At 37.0% G+C, this 15,344-nt stretch overlaps 1 protein-coding gene across 4 annotated transcripts in view; it reads left to right on the top strand.

The window, feature by feature from the left end:
* Positions 1-15,344, top strand: part of MESR6 (misexpression suppressor of ras 6) — a 426,053-nt gene that overhangs the window by 409,381 nt on the left and 1,328 nt on the right. The gene's annotated exons all lie outside the window — the stretch shown is intronic.

Below are 15,344 nucleotides of genomic sequence, written 5' to 3' on the forward strand. Positions count from 1 at the left end.
TAGAAAATAAAGTACTTCCGAACGAATATCTGTGAAAGTATCAGATGTAAGAACATAGCAACGAAAAATTACAACGTTAGAGCCCTATAATGAAAGGAGGCCCGGCATGACCATCCTTGGAGGCTAAGGCGCTCGACTCGTAATCTGAGAGTCAGGGGTTCTAATCCCCGTCACACCAAGCGTGCTTGCCCTGTCAGTCGTGGGGGCACGATAACGTTTCGATCAATTCCACTGTTCGTTGGTAAAACAGTAGCCCAAGAGTTGGCGGTGGATGGTGATGTCTAACTATCTTCCCTCTAGTCTTACACTGCTAAATTATGGACGGCTAGCGCAGATAGCCTTCGTTTAGTTTTGCGCGAAATTCAACAAATAATAAAACAACTAAAATTGCTTTTGTAATAGTAACACAGCTGCAGACATACTTTTTTCAATGATATATCCAGTATTTGACTACTTAAAAAAAAACATTTCAGTTGGGACGGGTAGGCGGAGCTTCGATCTGCAGTCCGCGGATCAGATACAGCCATTTGCTCTCCCCAAAAAAAAAAAAAAACATTCGGCTTGATATTGGCAACCCTGTTCCAAAAATCTATTGTTCGTTGCGCCATAAAACACCAAACGTATCTTTTATATCCTATTTTAAACCGTTTTGTATCATAATAATCACCCAACTTTAAGGGATATCTCCAGATGTGGAATTATTGCCTCAAGAATGCTTCAATAAAATATAGATATTGATTAATCGTGCACCCTAGTGGTACAGCGGTATGTCTTTGGACTCACACCCCTAGAAACCGGGTTTCGATACCAGTGGTGAACAGAGTACAGCTAGCCCATTGTATACCTTTCTGCTTATTTTCAACCAACAAATCAATGATTGATCATAATTTTGTTGGAAGCTGCTTAAAATACATTTTTCGTGGTGTTGCTCACTTTGTTTAAGAATGGTCCAAACAACAAATTTACGCTTTTTTAAAATTAAGCTGTCGCAATAAATATCTTTTTCATTTAGATTGCCTTATCTTACAATCATCTTAAAAGTTATGATTGTTTTGTTTGTTTCTTTGGAATTTCGCGCAAGGCTACACGAGGGCTATCTGCGCTAGCTGTCCATAATTTAGCAGTGTAAGACAAGAAGGAAGGCAACTAGTCATCACCACCCACCGCCAACTCTTGGGCTACACTTTTACCAACGAATAGTGGGATTGACCGTAACATTATAACGCCCCCACTGCTGAAAGGGCGTTGTAGATGTTTGGTGCGACGGGGATTCGAACCCGCGATACTCAGATAACGAGTCGAACGCCTTAACCCACCTGGCCATGCCGGAGCCTAAAAGTTATGAAATCATAGCTTGACTGTCATGCAAATACTAATTTTCAAGCTTATTTAGCCTCTTTTAGTTTCTCGTGTAATCTATTTCCCGTTCTAGCCTCTCAGAAATACGACATCGCAGTCTGGCAGTTCGCTGACGTTTAAATCCCTAACTAATTGTACAGAAAAAATACCAAAAGTGGCCGTATCGTTTTTACTTCTGGGGTGACGAAAGCAGGGTATACTTTGTTTGCACCCCGACACTTGAGTTTGCCTGTGCCCACTCGCCATCTGTGGAAGATTGTTGAGTTTTCAGCTTGTGAAGCACTTTATTTGCATATGTAAATATGGTCCGGTGAGTGTTGCTCAACGCTTGAACGTACTCGAATTTGCATACGTAAATAAAAATGTCCTATAAGTAATGAATGCATTTCAAAAACATTTCTACTAAAGTCTAAACGCTGTCGTTAGTGCCGGGTTTATAAGTTATTCATGTATTTCAAAACATACGTAATTTTTTCATCAGATTTTAAACGTGCCAAAATTTTCAAATTTACATTCGCCCGCAAAACTACCGCAGATTAATGAGAAAATTTCATAGAATTTTTTTTTGATCGCGACAAAAATGTGTCCAGATTAGCTTGAACTTCAAGAAATTTTTAACGACCCACCGCAAAATTTTATAAAATATGTTTTTCTATTTTATGAATTTCGCACAAAGCTAAACTAGACCCAACGCCAGCCGTCCCTAATTGAGCAGTGTAAAACTAGAGGGAAGGCAGCTAGTCATTACCATCCACCGTCAACGCTTGGGCTACTCTTTTACCAACGAATAGTGGGATTAACTGTCACAATATAGCGCACCCATGGCACCCACGAGCATGTTTAATGTGACGCGGGTTCGAACCCGCGACCCTCGAATTACGAGTCGAACGCCATAACCATATTGTCATATCTGAGATAATGTCTCCACAAATAAAGTGGAAAATGTTAGTCATTTAATATACAGTTAAATCGCACGAAACCGAGTGAAATTTCCGGCTTAGACAGTGTGAACATGTATTCCCTTAATTATACATAATTTTTGAGCGGAACGTTACACTTGCTTATCTCTAGGGGTGTAAGACGTTTGTGAATCAAGTTATTATACTGTTTATGCTATATTTATTAGAATAAGAGCAAAAATAGACATTCAAAATATACATAACTACACAAAATCTTAATCAAATTTATTTGACGAAAGTGTCCAATTTAAAGTGTTTCGTTTTCAATGGGCTTTTTCATCCGGTTAAAAATAACGCCAATTTTAGGACCTTTTCATGAAACTTTATTTTCTTCCTTCATTTTTGCGCGCAATTTGATAACGTTAATATAAGTTAACACTTGCGATGAAGTTGGAATTTCTATTTCCTCACCATCTTTTCCATTTGTTCATCTTCTGAATCTCTCACATTGTAACCATCTTGCGGTTCTATTATGGATTTTAAATCAATTTCATCACTTTCTGTTAAAACATTCTTCTCAACGTACACAGAACCATATACCTCAATCTTCTCAATCAGAGTTTGGGTTTCACTAGAATCGTCATAACAAACAATCTCTCCACAATTTCCGCCATTATCAAGAATAAATTCACAGTTTCAGAAGCACTTTATTACGCATTCATCTTTGACGAATTTGATTGAATGACTTAAAAGTGCTGTTGCATCCAACTCATCAATTTTCATGGTCATTTCAGATGCTGTCTTATAGTCGTCCATGTTTGCAACAATATGCTGAAGCATCAGTTTTCTGTGTTTCAATTTTATACACTGCATAATTCCATTATCTAGTGGCTGTAGAACTGACGTCGTACATGGGTGTAGAAAGACTAAACGAACATTTGAAAGTTGAACTTTTGGGTGACAGGTTGCATTATCTAGGGAAAGTAGAATATTCCTATTTTCTTGTTCCATCCTGTTGTTTAATTGATTTAAAAATTCCTCGAATATGGCACTTGTCATCCACACTTTATTATTCGCTTTCCATTACACATGAAGTTGATTCTTTCTTAAATTTTTGAAACAACGCGGATTTTCACTTTTACCTATTACCCATGGTTTCTCTCGTTTTACATCAGCAAATGCGACCAAAAGTACAGTCAATCGTTCTTTCAGATAGCGACCTACGGAATAATGACGGCAGAAAAAAGAACATAATATATTTAACCAATATTTACTGTAACAAAATGTCCGAGAATTTATTAATGTTTAAATGAATTATTAATTAAACAAGAATTTGTTAATATTTATAAAGAAATTATTAATTAAATAAGAAATTAATATTTAATCAAAAACAGTTTTTTCCGCCATACCCAGGTTCTAATCCTACTTGTATCACGATAGATGAGGTAGGTGAAAGATTATGCAGGTTCCGTCATATAGAGGGCGTTTTATAAGAGAAATCTTAAGGTATTGCTACAAAATTTTGATATTTTCGGCTTGCCCAGTTTTTCGTTCTATGCAGTTTCTGGCTTAGACAGGTTTTACTGTATGTTTCAGCTAACTGAAAACAATCTATAATGCCATTTTACAACACTGAGCCACCAGGTGTGAGGTGGGGAGGGTGTTGCTAGATTTAAGGCTATAGGTGTTGGTAATAGATACAATTCGCAAAATGGTTTTTAAATGCAGCAGCTTGTAACGTAAAAACTCCATTAAAATGAATAAAGACCCCGCATAGCTAGCTGGTTAAGCACTCGACTCGCCATCTGAGTGTCGAGGGTTCGAATCCTTGTCTCACCAGCCGTGTGGATATTATTATATGATAGGCAATCCCACTATTCGTTGGCAAAAGAGTAATCTAGGAGTTGGCGGTGGGTGGTGATGACTTGTTGCCTTCCCTCTAGTCTTACACTGCTAAATTAGGGACGCCTAGCGCAGATAACCCTCGTGTAGGTTTGCGCGAAATTCAAAACAAACCAAGCCCATACAAGCAAACAACCTTGCGGTGTGAATATGTACAAAATATCGTCACAAGAACTTTATAGTTGTAAAATTATTTAATTGCAAACACCAAGTTATCTCACAGAGAAAAAAAAAACTTAATCCAGGGGTAATTCAACTGATATGTTTAAAATATATAAATTATGCACGTGCAGCTGTCGCTCCCTTCGTCAGTACGATATCTTAATTTATGTTTTAAGCTAGAAATGGTTAAGCCCATTGCTATTAATATAGACCTTGGAATTAATAAAGTTACTTACCACATAGAAAAATATATAAATGGCTGTTAAACCTGATAAAACATTTACGTTTAACTTTTTCTGTTAAAATGGCTCAGATGAGTAATAAGTTGTATTCTCTAAAACTCTTCAACTGGAAAACGTCTTATGCACGTGCTTACACTGGATCTGAGTTTGTCAAGATATTTAATTTGATAGTGTAATAAAAACGTAAATTAAAATCGTTCCAAGCGTGATAAAAATCCGTTGAACAGCTGGTCAGAAGAGCAGACGATCGGAATAATATTTATCATGGCTTGTTTTTCGGTTATAAACTTACGATTTATATCAGTAGATTGTGAGGGGCTTTGACAAACTCCAACCGACAACAAAGAGATAGAAATTTTTATTGTTGTTTTTTAATCGCATGCTTGGAACATAATGGAGAAATATCCTAATAATAGTTATTTATTTAGGCCCAGCATGGGCAAGCGTGTTAAGGCGCCAAACAGGCTCGTCCTTTCAGCCGTGGGGGCGTTATAATGTGACGGTTACTCCCCCTATACGTTGTTTAAAAGAGTAGCCCAAGAGTCTTACACTGCTAAACCAAGGGACGGCTAGCACAGATAACCCTCGAGTAGCTGTGTGCGAACTTCAAAAACAAACAAACAATAATAGTTATTTACAAAAGCTGCGTTTATAAAAGTAGAATATAGCTTTATTTCCAGAAAAAGAACCAGCTCAACTTATTTTACCATCAAGTATGTCGTTTTATCTGCCTTTAATGTTTATTAACTGCAAATTTGTAGCCCGATTATAGCCAAATGAAAATAAAAAGGCCGAATACGCTCGCTCTTTCAGTCGTAATTTCACGGTAAATCCCACTATTCATTCGTAAAAAGGAACCCTAGTGATGACAGTGGGTCGTATTCGGTCACGAGGATCCGAATCCACGAACCTCAGATTACGAGCTTGGCGCCTTAACCACTCGGCCATGCCAAACCTCGCACAACATTCGTACAAATTATTCATTATTTGGGCCTGAGTAAAATTTAAAAATATTAAAATATAATATTAAGCTTATTAATGAATTTCCCTCTATAATTTTGTTGAAATAAGGCTATATATAATATAATAGTTGAAAAATGCCACAAAAGTTCAACTTTTTGTGCATTAGTTAGATTACTTCTTTCCCAAACAACACTGTGATAGTAATACTTATGTCTGACCAGATACGCCTCTCCTAAGCGACACAGCGGGTATGTCTGCAGACTTCCAACACTAGAAACCGGGTTACGATACTCAAGGCGGATTGAGCGCAGATAACCCATTGGGTAGCTTTGTGTTTAATTACAAACAACCAATCTGACCAGATACGTTATTATTCATTTATCGTGATGTGTTTTTTTTTTAATATTGATTAAATATATTTACACGTGTAGAAGTGTATTATTTTATTTTCAGTGTTGTCATAGGTTGAGTTAGTAAACAAACTTACTGTGTGATTTGGATGAGAATGTTACATTATTATTTATTTCAAGGTGCTGTTGGATCTCGTGATCTACCGGGTGCAGCGTGAACTGATTTTTCAGCGACATCTTAACGTGCTTTTCTATCTTGTATAACACACCTATCGATTAGATGGTTCCCAAATCTTTTAATTTTTTTATCATTGAAGCAATAATTATGAAAAAAAAACATGAGAAGGAGGTTACCCTTGAATAATGATTGCTCATGTGCAGTATAATGGTAATTTGATTTTTTTTTCGTTATTAAGATTATTATAACCTCCGAGTCACGAAGAAGTCAAAGTCCACTGAAGGTAATGACTGCAAGTTAACCCTAGATATTTGCAGGCCCTGTCTCGTATTGCTTAGTTTAGCCTGCAAATGGAAGGTTTGACCTTTCGTGTTTGTATAAAACTTTGATAAATTATACAACTCTTGCTTCAATCTATCTCCATCTTGTTGCGCAAGCCCTAGAAATTCACGATGATAAGGGTATAAAGCAAGATCCGTGCCCCTCCTACTGTTAAGACTGGTAGAAGCCAACCAGTGACGTAAGTAGGCATTTAACTCCTTTCTTTTTAACCACCAAACACATGTTCCCCGTTGGGACAGCGGTAAGTCTACGGCTTTTACAACGCTAAAATCAGGGGGACTCGATTTCCCTCAGTAGACACAGCAGATAGGCGACTTTGCTATAAAAAACACATACACACTTGACATTTTTATGAGTCATTTGAGAAGGAACAATTTCTTTATAGTTGATTCCACATTTTCTTTAGTGATACTTTATAAGCATACCTGCTTTTTATCGGAGTTCCCTTAGTAGTTAGTTTTGTTTGTTTTGTTTTTGAATTTTGCCCAAAGCTACACGAGGGCTATCAGCGCGAGCCGTCCCTAATTTAGCACTGTAAGACTAGAGGGAAGGCAGCTAGTCATCACCACCCATCGCCAACTCTTGGGCTACTCTTTTACTAACTAATAATGGGATATACCGTCACATTATAACGCCTTTACGGCTGAAAGGACGAACATGTTTGGTGTGACGGAGATTCGAACCCGCAACCCTCGGATTGCGAGTCGAGTACCTGATCCACGAGGCCATGCCGGGCCTAGCAGTTAGTGCTTGTCCGGTATAACAAGGTTAGAATTATTGGAAGAAGAGTTAAGTAAAATAGGTTTTGAAATCACGATAAATTAAATATATTTATTACATGAGATAATTCCCGAACCAATAATTAATAATCATTAAAACAATTTTTTCTCCGTCAATTTTTATGAAAATAATATGAAAAATGAAGGAGTCGTAAATATAAAGTCATTTCAAAATAATATGTAAGATTGTGTTGTATAAATTATAACACTAAAAAACTGACGGATTATATTGTTATTGTTGTATAAATTATACTACTAATTAACAGCACGGCCAGGTGGTTAAGGCACTCGACTCGTTATCTGAGAGTCACGTGCTCGAATACCCGTCACACCAAACATGCTCGCCCTTTCAGCCGCGGGGACATTATAATGTACGATCAATCCCACTATTTGTTGGTAAAAAAAACGAAAATAAGGAAACATTTTAGTGGATTGGACTGATATCGAGAATTATTTAACAAAGTGAGATTTCTTTTAGAATTAAGGTAAAGGATAAATAGGCGATTTTTCTCATGTCTGCTCATTCATTATTTATTTAATGGCTTGAATACAATGCCCTCAAGTAAAAATATTTTGTACGTGTTTATAATTTTCTCTGTGTGTTCACTCATGGCCTGGTTAGGGTACTCGATTCGTAATCTTAGGTTCACGGGTTCGAATCCCCGTCACACCAAATGTGCTCGCCCTTTCAGCCGTGGGGGCGTTATAACCAGATGGTCAGTCCTACTGTCGTTAGTAAAAGAGTTGCCCAAGAGTTGGCGATGGGTGGTGATGACTAGCTGTCTTTCCTATAAATTAAGGATGCCTAGCGCAGATAGCCCTCGTGCAGCTTTGCACGAAATTCAAAAACATACAAAACTTATTAATTTGTTTGAGGGTTTCAGTTTATTTTCTTTAAGTCCGGTTTTTGTCTTTTATAAAACAAACAACAGGGTAAAAAAATAGCTGGTCGTACCTTAACTGTAACCTGAGTTCATATTTTTATTTACTTATTTAATAACGCAAATCCACTATACGTTGTGTTCTCTGCGGAGAATCGAGCTTTAAATTTTAGGGTTTCAAGTTCGTAAACTTACCACTTGAGGGTCAATCATAGTTTGCTCTGTTCTTTTTTTAATATTTTATGTCGCAGTGTTTTCTAATTAACTTGGTTCATACGTTTGGAGTTTACTTAGCTTAGAAATACTTTCATTGGATTATTTCAACAAAACCTGGAAACCAATTTCTGCTCACTCTTCCTGGTTAATAATTAAAATTAAACATGCACGGTGTACGAACTTTTTACCCTCTTCAATCATTCATTAAAGTAGCCCACCCCTTTTTTATTCGCAAGGTCTCACTGATCAATCGTCCTAAAAAACCCCATAAATAGGCTTTGCGTAGATGGTGACCTCTAGCGGAAGACTTCACAGCTTGGTAGCTCTTTGTGATTCTGTGCAGTAGGTGGAAGATATAAACTTTCCAAGTTTGACGGTGAAACTCAATAACTTAGTAGTGATGTATACAATGTATGACAGAAAGCATTAATGCAAGTGGCATATCACCTCCCTCATCTTGCCTACCTCTCCAGGCATTACATTATCATATCTCTTCGTGTTTCATAAGTAATATATGCTGATACAAAGAGTAACCCGAAAAAAACGACAGTGTTAGGTGACGCTTTGTAACCTTGTCTCACAAATCTTTCAAACATCGTGTGTGTTCCTCACAAAGTTTTACAATTTGTATTGAACTGGTGAGCTGTTTTATTCACTTGAGAGTAGGAGACAAGTATACCCTCAAATACAAATTATTTATCGGTAAAACGATTCTGAAGCGCTGTGACAAGCACCTTAGCTATTTGTAGTGCCGACCCGACATGGCCAGGTGGTTAGGGCGCTCTACTCGTAATTTGAGGGTCGCGGGTTCGTATCCTCTTCACACCAAACATGCTCGCCCTTTCAGCCATGTGGGGGCGTTATAATGTTACAGTCAATCCCACTATTCAATACTGTACACTGGTATTTCTAGTTTATATTCAATGTGTCCTCGTCACACCAAATATGCTCGCCCTTTCAGCTGTGGTGCGTTATAATGTGGCGGTCAATCCCACTATTCGTTGGTAAAAGAGTAGTCCAAGAGTTGGCAGTGGGTGGTGATGACTAGCTGCCTTCCCTCTAGTCTTACACTGCTAAATTAGGGAAGGCTAGTGCAGATTGGGCTACTCTTATACCAATTAATAGTTGGATTGACCGTCATATTATAACGCCCTCATAGCTGAAAAGGCGAGCATGTTTGGTGTGACGGGGATTCGAACTCTTAACTCTCAGATTACGAGTCGAGTGCCTTAACCACCTGGCCATGTCGGGCCTGTTTGATTTGTTCTATACTATATATCGCAATATGAAGAAGTCAACACAAAAAGTCGCGCCGTATTTGTTTCCATTGATTTTAAGAGACAATGTGAGTTTCATTAATATCCTTGTAACATGTCTACAAGGACTTACAATCATACAAAACAGATTAACACAAGATAATTATTACAGTTAGGGATTCTAATAAGGAACTCGTTTATTATTACAATTTTATATAAACATACAATTTAAGTGTCCTTATACAGGTTCAGGTGAGGAAAACTTGTAACTTGTATGGTATTTTTGTTGCTGCCACTCTTTATGAGCTAGGCGTCATTGATTGGTTAGCGTAACCATGACGTGAGTCGAGGGATCCCTGGTTCGCGACTCGTTACCACTACAACACGTTCCGCACTTTTGAGGCTGCAAATGCGCTATGAGATTAATGGTCAAATTCCATTATCCAATCAGAAAAGAGATTCCTAAGAGTTGGCGATGAGTGCTGTTGACCACATAGTCTATCAACTGAAAATTAGAGACGGGTATGAACAGACAGTTTTGGTGAAGTTCAGAAACAAAACAAAACGAAAACACCTTGAATGATGTAAAAAGGAAATAGAGAAGACACCTATCGGCAAAAAATAAAGTTAATCGTGTTTGCTTCCATTTACTGCATCTTAATTCACACACTTTAAGGTTTCGCGATTTTTTCACGTCCGCTTAATTACAGACTTTTGTTTTCAATGGTATTATGTTGACCTGTATGACTGGCTTTCGTCTTATTATTTTATGTCTAAAATAATGTGTGTGATAACGCTTGTTTCATCCGCACTTCCCATCTGACAAACAATATTGAACAACCCATTCATAAAGAAACGTGGGATTAGGTCATGGCAGACCTTTCTTCAAATCTGTCCCGCCCCTGGGAGTGTAAGTATATAGTGATTTGCCGGATGTCGTGCGTCTGTAAAAACCCAGCCCTATGAAGTGTAATAGAAAAGTTGTTGGCTTTTCTTAAGTCGGGTTAATATACAACTCTCGACAAGGAATCTCGCCCGTTTGTTGTTTTTATTATTATTACTACACTTCCTGTCTCGATCGAAAAAAAAAATCACCAAATTTACATTAAAAATAGGTCTGTAGTAATAAGCAATTACTGGCAAGATGTATACTGTGGTTGCCACCTGTTCCACACATCCTCGGTCCACTAAATCCTGTGTACATTTTACGCGGGTGGGACACAGAAGCGAGGGTGTAAGTTGCTGAGAAATGAAGTTTAGTTTTTTTTACGTCTATTAGAGCGAGGAAATAGCTCTGTTTTCTGAATGTTTCTTGGAATAGCGACGATCGTAAGCATACTGAACGTGTACTGCGTTTTTCCCTGGGGTGACGAAAGCCAACACTTTCTTCTGAAATTTGCAAAAATTAAAAAAATAATAATCAGTGTCAGCTATAATTTTGCAAAATTACTCATTCACAAAACTAAACTGCATAAAAATGTGTGTATTAAGCAACGGTGTGGACTTCGAGAGGGCGTTTGAGCTGGGACTCAAGTGAGAAATGAAAACACACTCCAGGCCTTTCTTATACCTTCTTAGTACTGGTATAGTCAGTCACCCACAATTTTAATAAGTGATATTGACTTGTCCCAACAGTTCCACTTTTTGTTTTCTTAATTGTAACAAGAACTAAGAGCAACATGAATGATAAAAGTCGGGGACAGCTGTGTCCCAGTTGGACCTTGTTTAATTAATGTTCCGGCGTAAACGTTAAATATCTACACAGATGGCGCAACGATCGCCTTACGAAGACAACAACCCATCAGCAAAGGAAGGAGAAAGAGGACAAATCAACCTGAACCTGTAGGATCCCAAGAATTCCACTACAAACAGTGTGGGATCTGTACATAATTATACGTCTTCAGATAACTGGGCTGTTATTGTAGATTACATGTTTTAAGAGCTTGGCATTTTATGTATACTGTCCGCTTTTATTGTATAGTATTACTTCTTTATATGACTGGTCCATTTATTATGACTGATTTTACTTGTGAAGTGATTTGACAAATGCATTTTTCCCCCGCCGGTACAGCGGTAAGTCTCTACGGACTTACAACGCTAAAATCAGGGATTCGATTCCCTTCGGTGGATTCAGCAGATAGTCCAATGTGGCTTTGCTATAAGAAACCACACACACATAAATACATTTTACCGTTTCCACTCTGTAGTTTACACCCATATTTCTTTAGCCAGGCACTGTGTCATTTGTTTTTGGCCAAGTTCATAAAACACAAAATATCACAAAAGATTGTGATACGTTGCTTTTTTTTTTTTTTTTACTTGAGATGTGTTTGTTTGTTTGTTTTTGAATTTCGCGCAAAGCTACATGAAGGCTATCTGCACTAGCCGTCCCTAATTTATCAGTGAAAGACTAGAGGGAAGGAAGCTAGTCATCACCAGCCACCGCCAACTCTTGGGGTACTATTTTACCAACGAATAGTGGGATTGACCGTCACGTTATAATGCCCCCACGGCTGAAACGGTAAGCATGTTTGGTGTGACGGAGATTCGAACCCGCGACTCTCGGGTACGAAATCCCTAAAGCTGAGATATTACGGTTCCTAGTTTTGAACTACTGACTAAAGAAAAACAGCCAGCAGCACCCATCGCAACATGTGAACCTGACGATAACCGAAGAAGGTCGAAACGTTGTTCGCTCTTCTATGTAAAATATTTTCTTAACCCAAACGAGACGTTTTTGCATATATATTTCTCTACAAGTGGGTTTTCTCGACATCACTGATAGAAACAAATCGTTATAAATGATTTTTAATAATATTTATAATACGTACATGTAAATTGAAAAACATTAAATAAGAAATAACAAAAAAAACACATTTCAACTCGGCCCGGCATGGTTAGGTGGTTAAGGCACTTGACTCATAATCTGACGGTCGCGTGTTCAAATCCCCGTCACACCAAACATGTTCGCCCTTTCAGCTGTGGGGGCGTCGTTATAATGTAACGACCAATCCAACTATTCGTTGGTAAAAGAGTAGCCCAAGAGTTGGCGGTGGATGGTGATGACTAGCTACCTTCCCTCTAGTCTTTAACTGCCAAATTAGGGAAGGCTAGCGCAGATAGCCATCGGGTAGCTTTGCGCGAAATTCAAAACTAAACCGTTATGATTTGAGCATTGTGTCTTCAAAACTGCATTCTTTGTCCAAAATGTCAAAAAGATGTTGATATTCTTAACAGAAACCAGATCATACTCTAGTTCAACTTATTAACAGCGTTGCGTTTGCTCATTAGAGTTTCTACTAATAGTATTTAACTCAAAGTATTTATTTCTCTATCTCTGTTTACATCCTTACACAGTACTCATATATATGTTGTGATTCTTAAGTTCCCTGGGAAAGCTATACGTATTTATTATCACCAGAATGGTATTGGTGTTAAAAATGACTTACATCTTGGATATAAAACAGGAAATTAGTGTGATTCTATTTCAAACTGTTGGAAAACATTGAGATGATAAAAGGACCAAGTCGATACAGTTTCGAAGTGTTGGAACATGTTAAGGTTATTAAAGGACTAGGTTTATCATCGGTCTAGAAATGATGGAAAGCCTGTTTGTTTGTTTGTTTTGGAATTTCGCACAAAGCTACTCGAGGGCTATCTGTGCTAGCCGTCCCTAATTTAGCAGTGTAAGACTAGAGGGAAGGCAGCTAGTCATCACCACCCACCGCCAACTCTTGGGCTACTCTTTTACCAACGAATAGTGGGATTGACCGTCACATTATAACGTTCCCACGGTTGAAAGGGCGAGCATGTTTGGTGTGACGGGGATTCGAACCCGCGTCTCTCAGATTACGGTCTGCTGAAGATGAGGTGAAAAGGTCTAAACATTGTTTGTTCTCTGCTTTATCAGTAATAGTACTAATACCCATACCAGCCGTTCTGAGATAAAAATTTACTTCAAGTGGGTTTCTCATCACGAAATTGTGAAGAACTTATGAATATAAAATACAAGTGCAAAAAATAATCTTGGTGCGTGATGTGAAGTGTTTGGCTAAAAATGTATCGTTGAAATATTAACTAGGGAATTATAATAGTAATTTACAGCACTACGTAAGATATATTTTCAATTTCGAAGATAATTCTGATTGATTAAAAAAAACTTGCTATCGTTTAGCGTTTATGCGGTTTTCGTTCTACTTATGTGCTGCCATCTCTTATCCAAATTTAAAGCTTCCTCACAAACACACTGAAATATTAAATTTCCAGTTAAACAGTCTTGTAGGTAATAATAAAAATACAAGATTAAAACTGTATGCATTTCCTTGTTTACTCGACACCATTTAAGGTACTTACGAATCAACACCAAATTAGACAACAGTGACTACACAAATAATCTGTATGTTTATAAATCAACACCAAATTAGACAACAGTGACTACACAAGTAATCTGTATGTTTATAAATCAACACCAAATTAGACAACAGTGACTACACAAGTAATCTGTATGTTTATAAATCAACACCAAATTAGACAACAGTGACTACACAAATAATCTGTATGTTTATAAATCAACACCAAATTAGACAACAGTGACTACACAAATAATCTGTATGTTTATAAATCAACACCAAATTAGACAACAGTGACTACACAAATAATCTGTATGTTTATACATCAACACCAAATTAGACAACAGTGACTACACGAATAATCTGTATGTTTATAAATCAACACCAAATTAGACAACAGTGACTACACGAATAATCTGTATGTTTATAAATCAACACCAAATTAGACAACAGTGACTACACAAGTAATCTGTATGTTTATAAATCAACACCAAATTAGACAACAGTGACTACACGAATAATCTGTATGTTTATAAATCAACACCAAATTAGACAACAGTGACTACACAAATAATCTGTATGTTTATAAATCAACACCAAATTAGACAACAGTGACTACACAAATAATCTGTATGTTTATAAATCAACACCAAATTAGACAACAATGACTACACAAATAATCTGTATGTTTATAAATCAACACAAAATTAGACAACAGTGACTACACTAATAATCTGTATGTTTATAAATCAACACCAAATTAGACAACAGTGACTACACTAATAATCTGTATGTTTATAAATCAACACCAAATTAGACAACAGTGACTACACAAATAATCTGTATGTTTATAAATCAACACCAAATTAGACAACAGTGACTACACAAATAATCTGTATGTTTGTAAATCAACACCAAATTAGACAACAGTGACTACACAAATAATCTGTATGTTTGTAAATCAACACCAAATTAGACAACAGTGACTACACAAATAATCTGTATGTTTATAAATCAACACCAAATTAGACAACAGTGACTACACGAATAAGCTGTATGTTTGTAAATCAACACCAAATTAGACAACAGTGACTACACAAATAATCTGTATGTTTATAAATCAACACCAAATTAGACAACAGTGACTACACGAATAATCTGTATGTTTATACATCAACACCAAATTAGACAACAGTGACTACACAAGTAATCTGTATGTTTGTAAATCAACACCAAATTAGACAACAGTGACTACACAAATAATCTGTATGTTTGTAAATCAACACCAAATTAGACAACAGTGACTACACAAATAATCTGTATGTTTATAAATCAACACCAAATTAGACAACAGTGACTACACGAATAAGCTGTATGTTTGTAAATCAACACCAAATTAGACAACAGTGACTACACCAATAATCTGTATGTTTATAAATCAACACCAAATTAGACAACAGTGACTA

This window comes from Tachypleus tridentatus, chromosome 5, assembly GCF_004210375.1.
Source record: "Tachypleus tridentatus isolate NWPU-2018 chromosome 5, ASM421037v1, whole genome shotgun sequence".
Lineage (NCBI taxonomy): Eukaryota > Metazoa > Arthropoda > Merostomata > Xiphosura > Limulidae > Tachypleus > Tachypleus tridentatus.